This window comes from Strix aluco, chromosome 1, assembly GCF_031877795.1.
Source record: "Strix aluco isolate bStrAlu1 chromosome 1, bStrAlu1.hap1, whole genome shotgun sequence".
Classification (NCBI taxonomy): Eukaryota; Metazoa; Chordata; class Aves; order Strigiformes; family Strigidae; genus Strix; species Strix aluco.
The window spans coordinates 93,926,094-93,949,713 of record NC_133931.1 but is presented as its reverse complement, the minus strand read 5'-3'; the positions used below and the strand labels follow the sequence as shown (position 1 = coordinate 93,949,713).

At 38.4% G+C, this 23,620-nt stretch overlaps 1 long non-coding RNA gene across 6 annotated transcripts; it reads left to right on the top strand.

Moving 5' to 3' along the window:
* Positions 1–9: 9 nt before the first annotated feature.
* Positions 10–23,384, top strand: LOC141924631 (uncharacterized). Of its 6 annotated transcripts, none has more exons than XR_012623606.1 (6): positions 10–366; positions 832–1,962; positions 5,124–5,271; positions 8,663–8,798; positions 9,704–21,145; positions 21,756–23,384. It is a non-coding gene; the product is annotated as an uncharacterized LOC141924631 (long non-coding RNA). The 6 variants fall into 6 exon arrangements; XR_012623608.1 differs by lacking the exon at positions 5,124–5,271 and having other exon boundaries at positions 11–366; positions 9,704–9,761; positions 10,562–21,145; XR_012623605.1 differs by lacking the exon at positions 5,124–5,271 and having other exon boundaries at positions 10–128.
* The last annotated feature ends 236 nt before the right edge of the window (positions 23,385–23,620 follow it).

Here is a 23,620-nt window from a genome sequence, read left to right as displayed (position 1 = left end):
CCGGGCAGGGAGCGGGCGGGAAGTCCCGCCCTCTCCGCCCTGGGGGTGGCCGAGGGGAGGCGGCGTCCTGTGGGCGGCGGGAGCGGCTTCGGTGCCGCCGCCGCCGCCGCTGCTGCTGCTGCTGCTAGGTGAGGCGGAGTGAAGGTCGGGAGGGCTTCAGCTGGTGATCGGCCCCGACACCAGCGTTCGCAGTGGCACCTCCTCACCTCCCGAGGTGGCCGGGCAGCGGCCCCGGGCGTCTCCTCAGAGAACCTCGCCGGGATAAAGGAGCCGCTTCTAGCCGCCCGGGTTCGGAGAGGGCCTGGCGACGGGAGAGGGCAGCCAGGCGCTTCGGTGCGGGCTCTCCACAGGCAGCTGGCGCATCTTGTGAGGCGTCGCTCCACTTAACTTGCTTTTCCCGACCCCGTCTGACTGCATGGAGCCGCAGGGAAAGGGTCGGCGGGCCTGTAGCGGCGGGGTGCTGGGCTGTACTGAGGGTGCGCTTGGAAGGGGTGGGTGGGCCAGAGGCCTCCGTGCATTAGCGGTGCAGATTTCTCGCCAGCCTTTTTGCTTTAAGGTTAATATGGCCTGTCTCTTAACAGGAACTGTTGTAAACTTAACACAAAAATGCCGTAATATTAATCTGTAGTTCGTTTTTAATTTCAACAAGTGATTTGAGTAATCGTTTATGGAATCATTTTTCTCACGGCAAAACCCTCACTTCTTTAAGACAGTCTTAAAATCTGCAGGACTGGAGTCTGAATCTAGATTTCATTGTGGCCTAGAGTTTTGATAAAAGACACTTGAAACCATAAAGTGGATTTTAACTGTTTTGTTTATTGTCTTTTGTAGATTTACCTACAGCAGCTATGGAAAACAAATTAAATACAAATACCAATGTGTCCTGTCGATGAACCTGCATCACCCCGAGGAAATCACACATCCCAGTTGTATGCTGCTGTGCTTGAGTGTTTTGAAGCCCAGATTGCCGGCTTGGTGGAAATGTTTCTGGTGGAGGTATACAGGTGTACGCTCTGACCGTTCATGAGCAGCGTCAAAAGTAAGATCAGGACACATCTGGCTCATATGCATGAAACAGATACAGCGTGTCAAATTTCAGGCTGTCCTAAAATGGACCAAGATGAAAGTGAGTCATATAGCATGGAAGATGAGGCTAACCAAGAAGATAAAGAAAATGAAGCAAATCTTGCAAAAAATGTCTGTCTTACTGCCTGTGTATTAGATGCTTCAAAATGAGTCCTCACTGTTGTGACATGGGCCCAAGCTGTTAGAGCAGTAATCCTCATGCCTCCCACTCCTGCGAAGTGAACACCTTGTTCAGAGAAGCAGCAGCTCATTTGCAGCTTGAGGAGCCTTGTTCTGCAGTGCTGACTTCTCTTTCATATTCCAAGAGCAAAGATGAAGAAGCAGGCTAGTCTGTGCATCTTGGCCTCTGTCGTGTTTCCAGTGTTAGAAGTTGGACCTTAGCTGGGGAGATAAAAACCCTTAAAGCTGAATCAAAGTGTAAAAATTACGAAAATCAGAAGAAAGCTAGATGTGACAGTAAAGGGTTAGGTCATCATGGGAAAGATGCTTGTGCCTTAAAGCTGGCTTCTGAGAGAATTTGGTAATTCTGCAACTTGTGCCACATAGCGCTGAAGTTCAAAGATGCCCATAAAATCCATGAAAGGGGTCATGATGTGGCTTTAAATGTTTTTATTGTCACGTGACTGAGTGGGACATAATGGAAAATCATTTAAAATCACATAAGCAGATAGAAGAAATCCACCGGTGCTTCATCTGTGAAAGTGTTTTTATGTCACAAAGTGCCCGGAAAGCGTACAGAAAAAACCATCAGAGGAAACCTCATCTCTTTCAGCGCACAACATATTCATCATCTTTTGAAACTGAGTGGATAAGAAATCTCCATGTAGCTTGCCAGTATCAGGATATGTTTAAATGTCTATGCAAGTGATTTTACCAGTAAGTCAAATTTTATTTTTTATTCTCATACAGTTGCCTCAGCTATAAACTTCTCTGTGCACATAACTTTATTTGGTCAGTGCAAAATTTATTAGAGAGTTTAAGCATGAGTTGTAAATGCTGTCATGAGAAGCTACAGTAAAACATCTTCATACTGGTTTAAACAAAGAAAATAAAAGAATTGCAGAATTTCTAAGAAGCATTGTAAAGATTTGCTTTTTGATGATCCTTCATTCTGCAAAATCCTGTCTCATTTTATATTGGATTCTGAATATTTCTGGGAGTAGTTGACCATCATATTCCAATAATTTCAATATTACTAGCTTTTTAACGACTGTAACATTACTGTAAAGGTACTTCTATCAAGGTTAATGTGTTTATCTCTTTAAGTCTTGTGACACTGCTAATAGCTAAATATTATCTCCGTTTATAAATGGAGGACCTTGGCAGAGTAACATAATCTGTGTCTCTTAAATCACAAAGGGACTCAATTCTGATATTCTAGTGTTCTCCTTTGCATTGACTACAAAAGTTGCTTTTGTACCAATTGTACTTTATTTAAGCAAGGAAGGAAAAATGTAAAAATGTTTCTGTTACTAATTACCAGTGTTCTGCCCTTAATAAAGCCATGTATTTAGTGCTTCCCTGCAAGTCTGTAGGTAAAATCTTGAAAGAGTTGGGTAAAAAGGTAGTCTGGGCATTTTTCTGTTTAACCATTCAGTGTTGCAGGTGATGGCAGTGATTGACTGATTATAGCAAAGTTTCTCTATCTGCTGCTGCTAATAGAGACCCAATTCTTGCTGCCCGGGGTGAACCACTGCTTTGGTCTGATTGCTCAGTAGGGCCGGTACAAACCCAGGTAATTTATGTGAAATAAGATGATGGCTCACAGGAGTACTCTGGAGTTTGTGGCAGCGATCAGATAAGAAAACAGGCAATGTTCGAGCATTGGGGAATGTGGAATAACAGGGCTTCCTGTGACTGTAGCCAGGTCGGGCATTGCATCTGTGTTGCCGAGTAGGTTTTGAAGGGTTTAGATTAGATTGTGTGTTGTGCCAGTCTAATTTTTGAAGTCGTTTTTGTCTTTGGAGTAGGTGGGGTTGTTCTGAGTTTTTACTGTTTAAAAGGGCAGGAGATAGAATTTTCATAGGAGGTTATTGCAGAACTTCTGCGGGAAAAGTTACTAAAAAAAGCGTCATTGTTAGAACTGAAAGCAAAACTAGTACCGTATTTGCTTCACAACAACAGTGTCTCCACTTCAATTGTATGTGACCGTGAGCCGACAACAAGGCTGCAGTCTAGTCTTTCTTTAACAGGTTGGGAAGGAGAGCACATAGAAAGACAGCTGAAACTCACAGTATTTCAAAATAGGGATGACTTACAACAGTGAGAAGATTTATGAGTGCTTATACAAACCGTTTTCTTAAGTGAAAGAACTGTTTCATGTTGACATTATAAATTGTCTCTTGAATGAGTAATTTCTTTCCTTTTGGGGAGGGGGGCAGGGAATCTATCTCCCTTACAACTGTAGTGAGAGAACAACCTGGGACTATGTTTTATGGGATACTTTTGTGACAGTTTCCATCACATCTGGGGACAATGAATTTTGAAGATGATAATTTACCATTCACTGTGAACATATGCAGAAAGCTTACTTAATTTTAGCTTCCTGTTGAACAATTTAGTAGATGAAATACTTAACTTTTTAAGCTATTGGTAGTATTATAGAATTGTAAATATGTGTTTTGAATATTGTTTTCATTTTTGTGATAAATGTGAGCAAAGGAAGCCTTTCTAAATATTTAACACTGTGCTAATTTCTATACATTTTTGAGGTGGAGAAGAAACATTAAAGAAATTGTGAGAAGTCTTCAGCTTGCTAGTATTCTTCAGATGTTCATTCCGTTAAAGAGAGCTTTACTGTAACATTACAAAGAACTGTTGTCTGCCAATTTATTGTGCTTGTGGAGTGGATACAATGGGTATGCAAGCCTTCCTGCTTGCTATGGGGATAGTTTTTGAACTGAATTTTAACTGTAGCTTCTTAGCACTAAGCTTGTGCTAAGCACTAAGCACTTAGTGTGAAGTTTTAGCTGTAATTGCTAACATTATTTACTACAGCATGCTTGTAACTTTCAACCTAGATGAAAGCCTCACTGGTTAGTGGAAAAAAATGTACAAATTGCTAAAATACCTCGGTGGAGTATACTGAAGTTTCTTCTTAATTTCTTATTTAGGACAAAAACTATCAATTTGTCATGCTGAGAGATTCTTGTATATGATTATGCAATGTTATTTGTTGTTTACTTGTCTAAATTAAAAGTTGTCAATATTTGTGTAAGCTGTATAGTTTCAGTTTACCATCTGCGTCAGGGTTAAAGAGGCAAAAGATCTGAAAGACTGATCACACTGCCTGACATCATTTTTGGTCTTTGAATCTTAAACCTTAAAAAAAAGTCCAGAAGTTGCTACAAAGTTGAGTGATTTTTATATTAAAAGCTTTACAGGAAAGGGTCAGTGGTCTTGATTGCATTTCCCGTTAAACAGAAATCCTCTATGCAAAACCCACAACCTCCAACCAGTACTTTCTCCAGACCAAATTTAGACTCTCAGCAGATGTGTTTAGAAGAAAATGGACAAGTAAAGTGTAATTGCATCTCACCGCTAAAAATAATCCTTTGAAGCTTGGGTATTTTGATGTTTCCTATGTATCCGTTCCTTCAATATATTTCATATGCTCCATAATTCACATCAGAATAACTCCACTGCAAGTATATATTTTGCTAATTTATTTTAAATTGTGGTTTGAAATCTTTGAGAACTGCTTGTTATCCTGATTTTTTTTTTTTGTTCTGTTTTGACATCAAGGGAGAGGAGTGCATTGAGCATCCTTAGAGCTGAGCTAACCTTGCCTTTGCCACCAGAGCCCCCAGGGTCAAATTCTTGTCTTCATAATTAATAATTGCTTTCTTCTGAAATACTGTGCATCTCAGCCTCATACTGCTTAAATAAGCACAAAACACTTTAAAGCTACATAGGAGTTAAGGTTGAACTTTTTTGTTAATAATTGTTTAATGTGGAGGAATGTCTTTCTTCTATTTTAAATTAAAGTATTTAATCTGATTTTAACCTATTATAAGAAACTATGGCTTTTAATACAGCTAAGGAATGGATCAAGGTCTACAAGCATCTGTGCAGCCACGATTACAATTTCAGACTGCATCTGTGTACTGAATGTGAGAGACGAGAGACATTTTTTCCAAATATAAGTGAATTTTTTGTGTTTTCTATCCCCTCCCCCACCCTTCAGTAAGTATCTCTTTTTTAACTGCTCAGTTTATAAGGTGCAACAAATGCTTTGTAAATACTATAAATGTGTACTGGATTTCTGATTAAATGTTTTACTTCTGTCTGCTTTTTATAGAGTGGAGGTGAATTTCCCAGTGCTAAATATTTGCTTAATGCAAGTATACGTACAAGCAAATTTGTTTTAATTGGTGGAAGAAGGCTTTAAAATTTATTAAGCTAGATTAAAACTGTGGTTTGGAGGGGGGTAAAAGGATTAGGGACTTCTTACAGTTTGCCTGAAGGTGCTAAACAAGGATCGCTGTTTTCAAAGGCTGGTGGTGGGGTGTACCAGCTGCATTGAGCTCACAGCTGAGCAGCTGTTAGGTGAGTAGAGGAGAAAAGACGGCAGCACTACTCAGTGCTGGGAATCTGAATGGAGGGCATGAGGTGCTTGGGTTTTAGATATTTTTTTTTTTTAATGTTGATTTGAGTTTCTGATGGGCTTATTTTGGCAGTTGGTAATTGCTTGGTTGGATAACCTGTTAATTTAAAAGGAAATGCTTTGTTAAATTAGTAGAAGCAAGTTTATCCTCCTTCATCAGTCTTGCTCCATCTTACTCAGTGAGAGCTTTATTTCCATCTGCAATTGGTAGAGATTCTTGCTTCATACAAGGAAGACTCTATTACCTCACAGTTTTATTTATGGGTTCTTTTGTTACTGTCCTGGTTTTTGCCCAGGATGGAGTTAATTTTCATTGGAGTATTTCACACCATGTGATGTCATGCCCAGGGATTTAGGTGGGCAGGCTGGCTCTCTCTCTCAGCTCTTTACTTGAGGCTTGCACGTGGTGGTCTGCTCGGGTCTTGTTGTTGCAGTGGGGGGGGCGGTCGCCGTGCTCGGTGAGCCACTGCTGCATTTTACCCGTTTTCTTTTTGGACTCACTATTGTTACTGTTGTTCTCTTGTTATATTTAGTAAATTCTTTCTTTTTATTCAACCTACGAATTCTCTTCTTTTTGTCCCTCCCCTATTTCACTAGAGGGGGGAGGGGGAGGTGAACGGCCGGCCACGTGGCATCTGGCTGCCTGCTGAGCTCAAACCTCCACGGTTATCAAACTGTGCCCTTCACTTGGAGGGAGGGGATACTGTACTGCTTAAAAACATCAAAGCTGAAGAATACTTCGTGTCTGAAGCTTTTCTACTTTTGTGTCAATGTGACTGGAATAACACCAAAATTGTAATACTCTGAATGATGGCCAGCCAGGTTCAATCTACAATTTAGATCTTTTTTGACCAAGAGTTTGGTCCCTTTCTGGACACTTGATGATGTCAAAAGTGCATGTTGCAGTTCATACTGTTAGGAGTTCCAGTTTCTCAGACCTTGACCTACAAAGTCCTAGACTTGTGGTTAGAACAGAGCTATGTGGAGAGACTTGTCCCTGTGTCTCTGGTTTCTTACTGCTGTCTTCAGTTAACCTCATTAACTGAAACAGGGTGAATCTGATGGGGAAACATATAGCAGCCTATCAATTAATATGTATTTACTTCGGTTCCATCAAATGAGTAACACTTGTGGCTAACTTCAATGCTTCTTAAATTCTAAAGCAACTTTCGAAGGACTATTCAGCTTTGTCTCTTGCAGGGTAAAGAAAAGGTGGGGGGGAAATTCTTACACCATCAAATTTGATTTTGTAATTTAACTTTTAATAGTGGTAGAGGCTATATATCTCTAGCAGCAGTTCCTCTTCCTGTCATACTTTCCCCAAGATTAAAGAGGGCCCCTTCACCTGAAAACAGAAATTCAGTGAATTCATGACATATGCCTGCATCTCTTACACTTCTATATCTTAACTGTTTGCTTCATATTTAGTGCTATAAAACAGCACTACTTTTTTTTTTTTTTTTTTTTACTGCTCTAGATGCTCTGCTTGGTTACCAGTGTTGTTGCTTGTTTCAAAGACACATTTTCACTTGCTCTCCTGTCTTGCTTTTTTGTTTGTTTGAACTGTTGGCTGACATTTCTTATGTTGTTCTTTGCCTTCAACTGATACGTTTCTTTCAAAAACAGATCAACCAAAATTATTCAGCCGATTTTCTAGAATGCACATGGGGGAAAAATTTCTGTTCATAATGTTTTCAAGTGGAACTAGTAAGACTGTGGATACCTTTTATTTAAAAAGCCCTGATAGTCCATGACTTGCAGGAAAGATTTAAGCCTCTTTCAGATGGTGTCTTATGTTAGAATAGATGAAAGGCATGCTCCTGATGCAAAAGTCTGTTGAGATTTGGCCTCTTCACAGGCTCTGAAAAAACGCAGTGAACAGTGAAGATACATTACTGCAGGAAGCTGATTGTGCTAAACTGTTTTAGGGAGGCAGGGACAGGAACTAAGAAAACTTGCCAGTTTTCTTTGGTACCTGGCTGCAAAAGTTTTTAATTCTTTCATAGAGAGCATATAAAAAAAGTTGGGTACTAAAGACTAGTGGGGCTGAAAAACTGTGAGAAGTTGGTATAGGACGTGATGAGAGGAGATGAACTTGAGCAGCATTTGGCGTGTTAGGAAGACGACAAGCTGCAGTGGGCAGAGAATAAAATAGTGGGGAGTCTCGAAGAATGAAAATAACTTAGGCAGTGGGGTGACCTGAAGTGGACAGAAAGGATTTGGAGTCTCAGACATGTGAACCAGCATTAAAATAACAGGGTACACAATCACTTCTATTTACTATTGCTGTCATTACTCAAATGGCAATTAGTTCAAGTATCAAAGGTTTCTGGTGTGTTGAAGGGTTTCAGCAATGCCAGTCAGCCCAAATATAGTTCTGCATTGTGAAATCCAGAATTTGTTTTAACTTCTTAGGTATTTTGTTTCAAAAACTAAAGCCTAAAACATGTTAAACATGTTTTAAAAAAACCCACAAAAATTCAAGAAAACTTGCAATAACGGTTGCAAAGTCAAACATTCATCTTCTGTGTGAGTGGGTACACTTGCAAAATCTTCAATTGACTGGCTTGACTGTTTACAGCTTATTCTTTTTTCCCCCAAAATGATCCTTCCAAAATTCAGTGTGTAGAATGGGTAGTGCTTCATTAGCCTTGGTTTATTGTTTAGTGAGCACAGAGTATATACACACACAGCAACAAAATTAAGGTTACCAAGGCAACTTTAATTTTGGCAATTCCTAATTTTTATTTCTTGGTGTAGCAACCTTAATGAACTGGGATTTTGTTTGGTTTTTAATATAGGTTTTATTTTGTGTTGTAGGAAGTATGTTGGAAATCTAGCTTAACATACTAAAATAAATTACCAAAAATGCTATCATCTTCAGCAGTATGTGCTGTATGCCCTTAGTTACTAGGCTGTGAGACCATATGGTACATTGCTGTATGAAAGTTCACATATGTCTTTCCTTAGGTCTTGTGACATGTAGACCCTTTAGGGTCACTGGCTTCAGCTCCGTCATGACATCCTAACATATATTGTGTTGCTGGTGATGTACTGGCCACTGAACCATGTTGGAGAAGCTGGTGTACACTGAATGGAGGGTCAGGTAAGTGTTTATTCGTAATGCTGTCTTGAATATACCATCTCAGAAAACCATAAGAGACTTAAAAATTTCTTTTTTAATCTGTAAATGGTCATAAAACTGGCAATTTATCCTCCCTTCTCCCCCAGTCACTAGAGGCTCCGTAATCCAGCAGCATTTGTAACCTGATGCTTGCTGTGCCATCACATTAAAAGGAATTGACAATTTAATCAATAAGGCTTGATGACACTGGGTGAGGAAAATATTTTTTCTTCCTTCAAACAGCAGTGTGCTGAAATGTCTTACATTACCAAGTTCTTGTGGGGAGCATTTGATACATTGCTTAAATTGATGGATTTTACAAGTCATCTTCAGAGCTGGTGCAACTGTTTTGAGATTGATTCATTTCTGTAACAATTAACATCAGCTTTTATATCTCATTTCTAGACTTTGGAGAGAGTGGGAGTGTGAAGAGAAAATTTCTGGTACTTTGTTGCTGAAATAGTTAACTCATATGAAAGCAGTAATATGCAAGTCAGGTCCAGAAAGATTGAGTCAAATTAAGTGAATCTCTGCCAAATGATATTTTCTATGGATGAAAGTATTCTGCTTACTCTGAAGCAAATGCTGGCTATTTTCTCAATAATCTAACAGGCTTATTTAATTTTTTTCTAGTCTTACAAAATACACTATATATTTAAAAGTGTATGCAGCACTGTTTTTTTAAGCACGTATTTTAGGTTGGAAGTGACTGTCATTTCACTGATCTTGATATCAGTCTTAATGTAATAATGTTTTTATGCTATTTTAACGACAGTGTAAGAAAGGAAACTTAATATTTGGATACTCCTGACATAATAAAAATAAATCAATTCCTTGCAATGTAAGAGCTGTATTATAAAATTATGTTGCTTGTTCTTTATCTACAGGTATAACCATCACTGGAAGTTTAGTCGAGGAAACTTAGAAAAAACAACTATTTAAAATGTACATTGTTAAATAAAACTTTTGTATGATAAATACATTGTAATCTGGTAAACCTAAAGGATTCAGGTCAAATGAGATACCTGAAAATCAGGTTTCTCCTTGCTTTGTCACTTTTAAAAAACAGGGATATTTATTGTGGTGGCAAGTGTGTCAAACACAGTAGCGACTTTCCAAATGTTGTAATTTTTATTGTTATAATTTGTGCTTATCTAATTTTGTTTTTCACTTTCTTTGTGCTGAGCAGCACTGTGGCAATTTTATAATGAAAGTGTGAATCCAAGAATGATAATCTGTACTTCTAGGGTGGGTGTGAATGGCAGTTAAACATTGCTGTAAGTCATCTGTTTATTCATTGTATTTACAATATGTGCAAAAGTGAAATAGAGCAGTTCTTTCCTTAACATTACCTATATTTAACAACTTGGATCTAATTCTGCCCTACAGTTTGGAAAAAAGAAAAAACAAACCACCAACCAAAACCCACTAAACAACCAAAAAAATCAAACAGAAAAACCAACCCAAACAAATGGCTTGTCTAGCTTTTTTGAGAAGCTGTTTTTTCCTTTTGTGTGTGTTTCACAAACATAAAACAGAATGATCAGTGAGGTTTTTTTCTGTTAGTAGACTGAGTTATAAGGGCTACAGTATGTCAAAAGCCCCTGTACAAGTTTGTCTTTCATCTTATCTCAAATTCTTAAGTCTTTCAGTCACCGATGGTAATATAAAATATTAGTTGATACTGTATTTTGGGTTTCTTTTTGAATTAGTTTACTTAACTTATTTCTTAATTGTCAATCTAGACAAGAGTTGAAAAAGCATATGGAAAATCACAAAACTTCTACACCCCTTCTGTCTTCACTTTGGGATCAAGTATTCAAAACCAGGCGTCAAGTGAATGGACATCACGAACAAATCCATCAGAAAAAAAAAAACCCAACCAAAACCCACAAAACGAAGGAGAGGAAGAGAAGAAAGAAGGCTGAAAATAATCCTGTGTGCTCCAACACAAAAACAACTAGAAAGAAGGATTCCGGTTAACTTGCATGCAGTATCTATAGTAGGTATGACCTGTATTATAGCAAAACTTGCCATTTTGTTTTATGCTCCAAGTGCCTCTGTAGATCTTCATTTCAGAACAATTTATAACACGGCACATTTTTTTACTTATTTACTTATTTTTACAAGAAAGTTGCCCACAGCCTGAACAAAAATAAGGTACCCCATTCAAATAGCTGTCTTCTACTTGGTTTGTGATAGTACAAGTCTTTTGAATAAAGTAAGCAGGTGCTGATAAAAAGGTGCTTCTGAAGGCTTTCTCTTACATTTTGTTATAAGCAACAACAAAGGAGAGCCACTGAGATGTGCTCTTTGAAGAGCCAAGAGATGTGCTGCAAGAATTCTTGGAATTCTCCACATAAACTAGATGAAAAAATGTGACAACGTACAGCTTCCTTTGCAGTCATGGCTACGTTTCTAAGAGGCATAGTTATTGAAGCACCAGTTTTATCAGTTGTCCTGGTTTCAGCCAAGATAGAGCTAATTTTCCTTCTTAGTAGCTAGGATAGTGCTGTGGTTTGACTTCAGTATGGGATTTGGTATAGGAATGTTGATAATACACAGATGTTTTTAGTTGTTGCTAAGGTCTTTTCAACTTCCCATGTCCTGCTATGTGCAGGTGCATGTGAAGCTGGGAGGGAGCATAGCCAGAGCAGGGACCCAAACTGGCCGATGAAATAGTCCATATCATGAAACATCATGCTCAGTATATAGATGAAGGTTGGCTGGGAAGCTCTGGCTCTTCTGGGATTGTGCCTTCAGGATTTTCCCTCCTCTGGGATCGCTAGCCAGAAATGGACTGGGCATCAGTCGGCGGGTGGTGAGCAATAGCATTGTGGATGACTTGGTTGTATATTTTATTATTGCTGTTATTATGATTATTATTTCAATTTTTATTTAATTTCAGTTATTATATTGTTTTTATCTCAATTTACGAGTCTCCTTACCTTTACCCCTCCAATTCTCTCCTGAAACGCTAAGGCTTGGACAACAGGCCCAAGTCAGAGTTGACCTGTAGATGAATCCTGTGTACTTCATAACTGATAACCATTGTGCTAGTAGGTATTGTACTAGGTTATAACAAACCACTTATGCAGATGTAAAAAGTGCTAAAATGTTGAAGTATTGAAGCCTGAACAACAGGCCCCAAGCCGAAGTGGCTAACTTAGTATGTAATCATTAGTGAAATATGTATGCTCGTTAATGAAAGATGTAGCTCAGATATCCTAAAACGTGTCTATCCTGAATATATCTTTATCCTTCTTTGTGCGTGGGTAAGTTAACAGAGCCATGGAGCCGGTTGTCTGGCCTTGTGACCAGATGTGTGACCTTGCTCATAAATAAATTAGATAAGCAGGGAACCTCCCTTAGCTTCCTCCGTGAGCCCTGGCCAGACTCTGGGGGAATCTGATTGGAGAGTGAAACCAGATGTTTCCGCTCAAAACAAAGGTGCCAGTTATTCTGGCTTGCTGATTTTTGGGTATATAAGGCTGGACCTGCTTGCAGCGACTTCGGAAGCCTCACCTACGGGTGGACGCACCGCGTAGGATTTCCCACTTGCTGGGAAAGACTCTCCAAATCCTCGCTGCAACCGGGGCTCCCCAGCGACTGCGGATCTGGATGATGGTAACGTATGCGAGTGGTGATGTATCTTTTCTAATCACTCTTCTCCCTCTCATGTAGTAATGATTTGATGCCTTCCCCTGTATTTTCCTATTTGTTTAAGGGCATTATTCTACCTTTTCTTACTGCATGTTTTCTGTATTACTCTGTTACATTATTTAGTTATCCCCAGTAAAATATGCCTACTCTTTTCACTCTGGTGTCTGAATTTAATTGGTATCCTTAATCAGCAAAACATCTCCCCCATCCCCCAGGTCAGGGGAGGGTGAGTGAGTGGCTGTGTGGTGTTTGGCTGCTGTCTGGATTTAAACCATGTCATCAGTTAATGCAAAATTCCACTTATCTGCAGTTGTAAGAGTTAACAGTAAGATTTTGTCTGACCTCAAGTGCATCTTCTCTTCCAAAGAGAACTTGAGAAGGCATTTGATACTTTCCTGTTACTCAGAAAAGATCTTTTTTTCTTTGATAAAGAAGGTAGTAATCTGTGGTAGCCACACATCCATGAGTTGACATCACACAATATTCTAACGGTAGTTTTTTAGTATGTAGGTAGAGAAGTTAGTGTACATTTTGTTTCTCTATGTTTCTTCTAAGTATGTGAGTTTGGTTTGGGGGATGTCCTTTTTGTTGTTGTTATTGTTTATGGCCATACCTATGTCTGTTACATTATTAGAAAACTTTTTCACAATAGACACCTTCAGTTTAACTATAGAAATCACTTTCTGACTTCTACAGTTGTGTATTTTAATTAATTCAAATTGTCAAAGTTTTTTCCCCAAATACCTTCTTTACCCCACTGTTTTCTAGGACTGAATTGTCTATACCAAATCTGGATTCCTAGTTTGAAGTTGTTATTGCTTATGTGGAAAGAAATAAATACCTGTTTTAGTAGCTTGCTGAAATTGGTGTAATAAAAAGAAAAAAAGGAGTTTGGGTTTGGATAGTCAAAGGCCTGATTACTTGTAGTGAACTAGCGCTTTGCTAGTAGATATGGAGTAGATAGGGAGTAGATCAATGTGCTGATGATGTACCTTTCACATCGGCATCTGGGTTTTTTTTACTTTTTTCTTTTTAAATTTAGTCAGTTAACAAGCTGTGTCATAGTGAAAGCACAGTTCAGTCATTACAGATTCACAGAGCAGGTAGAGAGGTTGCTCCCATGTTCGCAGTGAGGTATTTTGAAATAACTTGTCTCAGTTTTAAATAAGTTGGAGAAGTATAAGGTTAAGCACTTCACATCATTATATCATTACAACAGTTATTTTTGAACCAGTAGAGTTATGACAATCCAAATTTAGTCTGAGGTTACATATGAAATGTCTCATTATCTGATGAATACATTACCTCTCTGTTTCGGAAGTAAAAAGAACATTTACGGACTGGAGCTGTGGAGCTCTCTCTGGAACGATGCCTGTAATTACTGCAAAGATTAATAACTAACTTGAACTTTTCATACCTAGTTCTGACGAGTTTTGCTGGGCTATCTGTACAGCAAAACGAACTTCATATTAACAGTTTCTTTCTTACAGCCTCTTTGAAGAGCAAACTAATGAAACTAGCAATTAGCCATAATACCAGCCTGTGGCTGTCTCTTGTTTCTTCCAGTAAAGGCCTTGAGCCTGTCACAGAACAGAACGTGTTGTGAATCGCAGCCAGGTCAGTGCTGTGTCCTGCAGCTTAGGTTGAATAGCTGATGGCAGAATGGCATAAAGATACTGCTGCGATGCTGACTGCGACTCTGAGTGTGCAGTCTGTGCTGCTACGCAGAGCTCCAGAGCGCCAAAGCAAGTAGCCTCGTTTTCTCCCCAGAATCGTCTCTCATTACACCTAGGTTAACAGAATCATTTGGGAAATACATTTTTAGAGTCTATTGATACTTCAAAAAATGGCTTTGAACTGAAAAAGATCTGCTGTCACAAGGTTGAGTTATCAGAGAAGTGTAGGTAAGGGTACACAGGGAACAACTATTTTCCTGGCTGTCTTGTGGTGCATTTTTGTTTGTTTTGTTTTTCCCCAGATGGGGGCAGCAAATGAACAACATCACACTGGCTTTTACTTCTCAAATGCTTTTTCAGTGCTCCTTTTTGCCTGTAATCCTCAGTGTAGACTACCTGCTGATGTTACAAGTTAAAAATTGTGATTTCTACCTAATTTATTTGCTACAAGGATAGCTGGAATGTGTGAATTGTAAGTCTTCATTCTTTTCAGTATTAGGTAGTAGAATTTATTCAGTAAAAGCTATTTCCAAGTTTACAAAAAAGGCAGTTCTATATGAAGGTTTAAGTTTTTTATAACTATGGCATTAGATGTATGTATATTTTAAAGGATAAAATAGCTGAACAACTGAACCCCATGACATAATTAGATAATGTCACCTAAGTCATGCTTAATATCTTTCAAATATTTATTTTATGTATTTAAATTAAATACATAATTACATTAATAATTAATATTAAGTTAATAATTAAATTAAGTTAAATTAATGCAATATTACAATTCAAAATGATGTTCTTATAGCCATTGTTCTCCCATCAGAAAATAAAACTGAGAATACACTAAATATAGTGAAGTTTTTAATTCGCGTATTAATCCATTCATGTACAAGGATGACTTGTGCATTCTGCTGACAGTGCATGTGAGTTAAAGACCCCAATTCCCAGGGCATACTAGTGATACTAAACAATATTACCAGATTTTATTGTCTTATTTCAGCATTGGAGTACAGTTTTATCATCTAAAACTTTATGGGGACGTACAGTATTACTGGAGTATAGGGTTTTTTATGACTATGGGAAAGTGCTGATTAATACCTACCATTATGAATTTCTTTAAAGTGTATGGCCCTAATTCTCAAGTTACAGATCAAGTAGTTAGCATGAAGCCGCAGAGAGAGGGCAGTCTAACCTTTTCAGTTGCTGAGTTTCATCCAATAGTTGATACAAAAAGGGAAGATCGTAGTGGCATCTGTATCAGCTGCCTATAATCAGTGTTCAAAAGCTAACTGGAAAGAATGAAACTGATTCCAAACAAGACTGATTTATTGGTAGTCTTGCCTGTTTCATTAAAATCACAAGTGTTTATAATGCATGTGGGACCTTTATGGAGCTTGATCAAGAGTACTCAAGGCCCTTTGGTCTTAATGGGTCGGAATTTCCCACTGCCTCAAATACACTTTATTTATATCTGAAGGATGAAAAGTTAAATCATCCATATTACAATTCCAGGTTCCTTTGGACTTTCGCTCCTTAACCTTAGAAGATAGAACCCACCCTTGTAATAACACAGTATTCTTTCTTTTCTCCTTAAATAAAAAAGAACACATCGGTATTTGTGGGCAGTTTGCACCACAAGTGCTGCATAAGATAGGCACTGCCTGCAACATTATCAGAATTCTGAAATCTCCATTTAAAACTATTAAGTATGCTGGAAATAGGCAGCTATGCTTACACTTTTTTAAGGAGTAGTTCAAATAGGTAGAAAATCCAAATAGTTCTACTTTTCTACAAAGCATTTAATCCCCTAACAAAGGAAGGTTGTTCTGTTATGTCATTGTGAAAGACATGTCCTTTAAAAGCATAAAAAGTACAGTTTTAATTCTGATTTTGAGGAGTAGGAATGGCAACAAAGAACGTTTTCCTAGCCTGTGAATCAGCACGTTGTACCTTTGAACTGCTGTACTTCTATTGGATTCACAATGATTTACAGAAATTAGTCTCTGCATTTTTGGTCTCTGCTTCATAGCTCTAAAAAAGTTCCGTCTGTTCTGTAGGAGTTTAGAATCTAAATCTTTGACAGTTTTTTTTTTTGGTGATGTTTTTTCCTCTTGACAGATCACAAATGTTTAGGGAAGAGGGGAAAAATTATTACAAAGAATTATTCAGAATGGCACAACTTGCCTTTCAGAGTTGGCTTTCATATTGAAGCCCACTGTTTAAATCCCAGATTTTTTCCATATAGGCCCTTGGTTCTACTGAGATCACTTTTTTTAGCTTTCACACCTTCTATGCATTGAACACTTCAACAACTCCCCTGAGTACTTCAGTTCCTTTATGCAAGTTAAGGACTTTTATTCTTTGAGCAATGTAAGTTTGATTTCTCTGGTGCAAGAAGGTGTTAATCCACACAAATAATTGAGGATTAAATCCCTTTTTGCATCTTTCTTGTTTTGAACACTGTTGCATAAAATAACAGCTGTATGAGTCACTCTTAATTAAGAATTAGCAGGAATACTTTTACCAGTAGAAGTCTTGAGTACAATATAAAGTAATTTCATTGTTTTCTAAAATACTTTGTTTTCAAAATAGCAGGACTTTAATTACTTTCACAAATGTGTCATGAAAATGTGTTTTCATTATAGAGTGTTAAAAGAATGAGTAGTCCTGTTTATTAAATCTAATGTGAATGAAGTGCATGTATTTGGGAATAGTATTTACTTAGTAATTAATTATTTACAGGTGTGATTTGAAAGGATGTTGTTTCCTTTTGCTGAGTGCTGATCAATAATCTGGATAGAAATGTAAGCACGTTTTAAACCTCCTATAGTTGACTTCCACAGGACAAGGATTTTAAAGTTCTTCCATGCTTATATTTCTCCTTTTGAAATGATTGTGCATTAAAGATGTGACCTTACAGCATTATAGACTTGTGTTTCAATTTGTGACCAGCCAGTGCTTCTTCTCTTGTTGCTGAGTTTTGAGGAACTTTTAAGTGCTTGAGACATAGAGTTCAATGGTTTTGAGGTGTTCTAAGCATGGTGCGGGGAAGAATCTGGAAAATCAAGGAATTTGGAACAGCCGATCTGTGATCTGTGTAGGCCTTTTCAAACGTTTTACAGTTTTGTTCCCTAGGAATCCTCTCTTTGTATATAAGCATACATATAATTTTCATATGCATTAATTTTCCTTTTAAATACGTTCTTCTTGCAGACCTGAAAGAGTGGCAGGTCATGCAGTGGAGAAGGTAGAATCTGTCTTTTTCATCCAGACAATAAGTTTCTAGAAAACTTAGGTGGACCATTCAGACATCAAAATATAACAATCCAATATGATCATGTTGCATTATGCAATATTGGCTGCTAGTAAATTACTTCAACATAGCAGAGTATGTCATTCTGAGAATATAAATAAATAATTGAAAGATAATGAAATAATAACTGAAGTATTTGATTGTAGACAGGTCTGATAGGAATCTTTGTGCTCTCATCTCTCCCATAGTGATATCAATCTTTCCTAACTAATAGCCTTAAATACTCCTGATAAAAGGCATTAAAAGCCTAAATTAACACAGGAACTGAGAAATGTCATCCCTTCAGAACACTTACACAGGAAGAATAGATGATGATTTTCCAGCTGTGACAAGGTTCATTTCTTTTCTGACAGGAAGTGTTCTTATAGTTAGCTCTGCAGAAACACATGGGAACACAGGCTGGCATCCACTGCCAGCCCTGCAAGTACGAAACCAGGCTCTGATACAGCAAATGCAAATGCATACAGGTGGATTATGTCTATTTCTTCTTTATGTTACCACTTAGGTAAACTGCTTAGAGAGAAAAAAAATGGACTGTACTGTTGAATATTGGATGCTGTGTAGGACATGAAAAGGATTTCTAGAGAAAAGGGATATTTTTTTACCTATTGGTAGTTCTCCCTCTTACACTGAATATGCAAAAACCAAACACTGACCCTGTTAAATCAGTGACCCTAATTTAACAAAACTGGCAAATTTTTAACCTTTTTTTTTTTAATGGCATTTAGGGATATTGTTCTTTAAGGATATGTTTGATCCTGGTTTAGGATTTATATTCAGAAGACGGTTATGTAAAGGTATAGACAGTGCAAAGACAAGGACAGCTTATGTCCCTCGCTCCTTAACCGAAAAGGGTATCTTTGCTAGCTCAGAAGGATGTAGACTTCAACCAGTTCATAAATTTTTTTCTGTACTGGTACTCCATGGCCAGGAAAGAATGGGAATGTCTTCTCAAAACTTTTTAAACCAACTTGCACATATTGGCATATTTCAAGATTTTTAATGTAATAGATTGTTGTTTGTCCACCTTTGCTACATTCCCTTTCGCTTTCTGGAAAGCTTCCTGCTTCAGTTTTCTGTTTTAAATGTTGAACCTTTATCAAAGGCCCAGCCTCAGAGGCCCAAACCCCCAGACTGATGCTCTGGGGTTCCTTCTGTCTTGGTCAAGTGATTTGTTTACATAGACTTTGTGTTGCCATAGTTATATTAAGTCCATCATTCTGCCAAAAAAGGCACTTGCCTTAGAAATTCTGAATTACATAAAAGAATGTACTTTGTAGCACTGTCTGCTTGGAGCTGTTGGATCTGTTCCATCTTGTTGGTATTTAGAAAGTGAAGCCTTTCTCCTTTCTTCTGAACTGAGCATTTTACAGGATTAGAAAATAAGTTTAACTGAATGAATAGGATGGGAACATGCTATGTTGGGTTAATGGCCTTCCGAAACTGCTACTTGATGTGTGCAGTGACTGGGTGGACAGGACAGTGGGGAGCCAATTACCTGCTTGTGATAATATTTAAATACATCAGCTTGTGGAGAACTCATCCTATAGGACCTGGCAGCGTAGTGAATAGGGAATATCTGCCTTTGTCCGCACTGGCAAAATTAATGTTTCAGCAAGTTGAAGAAATAAAATACTCTTGCAGTGGTTTGGCAGGAGTGCGGCGCTCCGACACTTGAGCGACGTGGGTGGTGCTCCATCCCGCAGCGCTGGAGCCATGGCATCACACCCGGCGGCGGAGGAGAGTAGACAGATGTCTGGCAGGAACCATAGGTGTGAAGGGGGCTGATAGACGTCTCATGCTACTGGGACAGATGGCTCTCAATCTCTGTGGCAGCGAGTATGCCATGTCTTCAAAGACAGACATTTACTCTATTAAATATTCTTAGCTTACATAGGAGGCAACTGACAGGGCTTCAAAAGGTACAGGAAAAGGAGAAATACCTGAAGAAGAGATAACTGACTTCTCCTGGGAAGCTGACTAGGCAGTGTGCTGGGCACTGTTAATGATGATCAGGTGCATAAATAGACAAGTGACCAAAACCACGCAAAATAAATTAAACTCTTGCAAAAAACAAAGACAATAAGTCACTGTCTAAAAGAAGGATTGCAAATCCAGAACTGTCTCCTATTCCTTGTTCTGCTGCTGACCTGCTATGTAACCTACAGCAAACACATGTAATGAGTTTTAGAAAGATGCTTATTATCACTGAAAAAGCAACTTATTATCAAGGTATCAAGCCACTGACAACTGCTCCTGAAAATGTCATCAGCCTCTTCCAGTTTGCTTCCCCATTGACAGCTGGGGGTAAACATAAAAAATGCTTTGATTTCCACATCATGCTGGCTATGCAATTGTCACACAATGTCCCCTGCATTAATTCTTAAAAGATAACTCTAATAAAACTGGAGCTCGAGAGTTACTTGTAGTAACGTTGGCATGAAATGCTGTCTTGAGGAGAATTATTGCTATACAAGGGTTGGTATTAGGACTTACATTCTTGAAATATTTTAATTTTTCATTATTTTTTAACTCAAATGTATTTACTTGTTTGGTTTGTGGTTTTTGTTTTTGGCTGCAAAGATGGAAATAGGTGTGCCTGTTTGGGGGTGAGACCAAATGACTTCCAGAGGTCTCATTCAACCTTGACCATTCTGTGATTCTGTTTTTTTTTAGTCTGTTGTTTCATTCTGGTTAGGTTCATTTCAGGTTCACCACTGTAAGGCTAATATTTCAAAATTTTCATACATCATAAAAACATGAAGATGAATATTGTAAATTAGAAATTGTCAGTGGGAATGTAGATGAAAGGGAAGGCTAGTCCTTTAAGAATGTACCTCTCAATGTTTTTGTTATTGAAAGTCATTGTTTTCCTTTGTGTTTGTGACCTAAACGTTGTCCTTGCCATCTTTACAGAAAATTCTTTGTGTGTTTTCTTCATTAAGTTACAATTACTTTTCCTTAATGTAATTTCCTTTTGCTTCTTGAAAATTTCCTGTTCTGCTGCATTTCCCATTTCTGGGGGATTTTTTGGGTTTTTGTTTGTTTTTAATTGGTGACATAGAGTATGCTGGAAGTTGGCCCTCTGAACTTTGATTCAGAAAAAAGGATCAAAACTAAATTTGGAAATTGTTCTGGCCAGTTTTTCTTGATTAGACTTTTGGTAGAAGCCAAATTTAGATGTAGGAGGTCTGCTGGTAAAATAGACTATAACATTCAACTGCCTAGACCGTTATCTAAGATCATGCTTTATTAGCAACAAGATCATGTGAAAGATAAGCTGTGGATTTGAGGATATGCTGTAAATGCTAATCCACTGATATTCTTGTGAATTTCTCAAACACACTTTATGTTCTCATAGAAGATAATACAACCTTCATATTTGCTTTCTATTTCCTGGTAGGTGAGAAGGGTTTCAGATGTGAGATCTGCCGTTGTGCCTCCGTCGGTGCAAGCTCTCTGCAGCAGCACTTCTGAACACGCGCTAGTGAGAGGCCCTACAAATGTTGACTCTGTTCATATAGTTGATAAGTGTAAATAATCCCTCTGTTTGACAAATGCTGTAAACCTGTTGGCTTTTAAAAAACACCGCCACCACCACCCTACACTTCAAGGTTTGCACTCCTACCCATTAATAAAAGCCAAGTCAAGCATTTAATTATATTCCCGTTGGGAGCTTGGCTCTGTGGTGGTTTGACCTTGGCTAAATGCCAGGTACCCACCAAGTCGCTCTATCACTCCCCCCCCCTTCCCCTTTTTTTCTCAATAGGGCAAAGAAGGGAAAGAAAATAAGATAGGAAAACAAAACAACCCTTGTGGGTAAAACAACAGCAGTTTTAATATAAGCAAAGCGAAGCAAAGGTCCGCGCGCGGAAGCAAAAAAAAGAAAACAGATTTATTCTCTACTTCCCATTAACAGGCGATGTCGGGCCTTCTCAGGAAGCAGGGCTCTGATATGCGTAGCGGTTGCCTCGGAGGACCAAGGGTGACCCCACCCCCTTCCTCCTTTCTCCCAGCTTTATACTGAGCAGACGTCATATGGTATGGAATATCTCTTTGGTCAGTTCGGGTCAGCTGTCCTGGTTGTGTCCCCTCCCAAGATCTTGCCCACCCCGTCCCACTGTGGGGGGGGAAATGTCAGAAAGGGCCTTGGTGCTGTGTAAGCACTACTCAGCAGTAGCCACAACACCAGGGTGCTATCAACACCCTGCCAGCTCCCAGCATAAAACACAGCACCATGAGGGCTGCTACAGGGGAAAACCAATTCTGGCTCAGCCAGACCCGATACAGGCTCTATGAAGGCTTTTTTGTTTAAAGGGGTTGCTTTCTCTCCCCCCTCTTTATGGCTCTTTCTGTATATAAGTACTACATTGACTGTGCTGGAAGATGTATGAACACTAATGTGATAAATACAAAAACATCCAGTAGAAGGTGGTGTTAGTATCTGTGTCTGCATGTGAAGCAGTACTGAAACAAATGGTAGTGACTTGTACAAAAAACAAAAATGTGTTCTTCACTAACTGTATGTCTTAATTTGCTGTATTAGGTGTACCATGTTGCTTTTTCATGCTGATTTTCTCTGCAGCTTTGATTGTAGTGTTTTCATTCCACCCTCCCTCCTGCCCGCCCCCACTGATTGAGGAAATGATCACATTTCTGACAGTGCTAACACATTTCATTTTGCAGTGTTGGCAGAGTGCATCATGTGATGAGTGGGAGCATTAGCTAGTCTTAGTAAAGCTGAAGTACATGTTGAAAGTATGTACTTAGCAGCCTTAGAGGCTGTTTAAATGTTAAATTCTTGTGTGTTTAAACTCTATATGCCAAATGATGTGCTGTTTGCTTTGGGTTTTTTAAACTGGAAAGGTTTAAACTAAAATAAGCCAATGTCCACCAGTCACTTGTTGAGATATGCAGTGGTTGGTGGAGAGATGACTTGATTAGTTTTGGTTTGCTACTTATGTGGGGGAAAGCTTAATTTAATGTTTCTTTATCTGTCGTAATAAAGGTAATTCTGAAACTAGTGCTCCTTTTGGAGAGTCTTTTAATGCCAGAATTAAAATCTGGAAATGCACCTATCAAAAGTGGTAAGATACCTCGAGCTTAAAGTAAATTCCTTCACTGAGAGCTTTACAGTATCTGGTAGTGAACGGAATAACAGGGAGAAAGGCTTTTTCCTAATTTTTGTGGTGGCTGTGTAAAAGTGCAGAATTGTAAACATTATCCACATGTTGTAACAAAAAATGAAGGAAATACGTATAATGGAATGGTCACTTACTGGCATTGTTACAAAGACAGATATTTGTTTGCAGATACTTACTTTGTAGAAAGTATTGTGTATGTCCTGATACATAAGCAGGGGAAAATAATGGTTGGAAAATTTGAGGGGAATGGTAGTGGTGAACTCCACAGACACAGAGTGTAACACTGGTAACCTTCATGCATTACTGTAGTAGGCACAAGAAACCCAGTTTCCTCTCCTATCAGACAAACTTTAGTTATAGGAAACAACTAAGCATGACAAGGGACTGTCATTAAATCCTGTACTACTAAACCCCTATTTTTTAATAAACCATTCTGTAATACCTGTCATAGGTATTTTTGCAGTATTACTTTACAAGCATATTCTTTCTAATTTATTTGTAACAAGTCAGCCCTACTTACAGGGATCAAAGATTTTGTTGCTTGCAAATTAAGTGTGCCTCCTTCTGTCAGCCTGTTTTGCCCTGTTAGATGCACATTAGCCATCATTATGTAGACACTCGCGTGCTTAACTTTCACTGTGGAACTAGTTCCATCGAAGTTAATAGAATTGCTCTTTCATAAGTTAAAAACTTATTATGTAATGAGAGTCTATGGGATCAGGAAGTGAATGTTTTAACCAGTGTCTGTAAGAATAAACGATAAACCTGTCTGAAACTACTCTTGTATGTAAAATCTATACTTACAAAATACTTAGTTCCTGTCTGCATAGTGGTAATCGCAAATGCCTGCATAGTGTTCCAGACCTAAATAGTTTGGATGTTTGAAATCACCACTTGTGAAACAATTTGCCTGAATTGGGTAAATACAGCTAAGGGATTTTTTCTTAAGTAATCTATTTCAGGTCTGTAATAGTCTTAAGAGCTAAGCACAGTAGAATGTAACACCCTGTA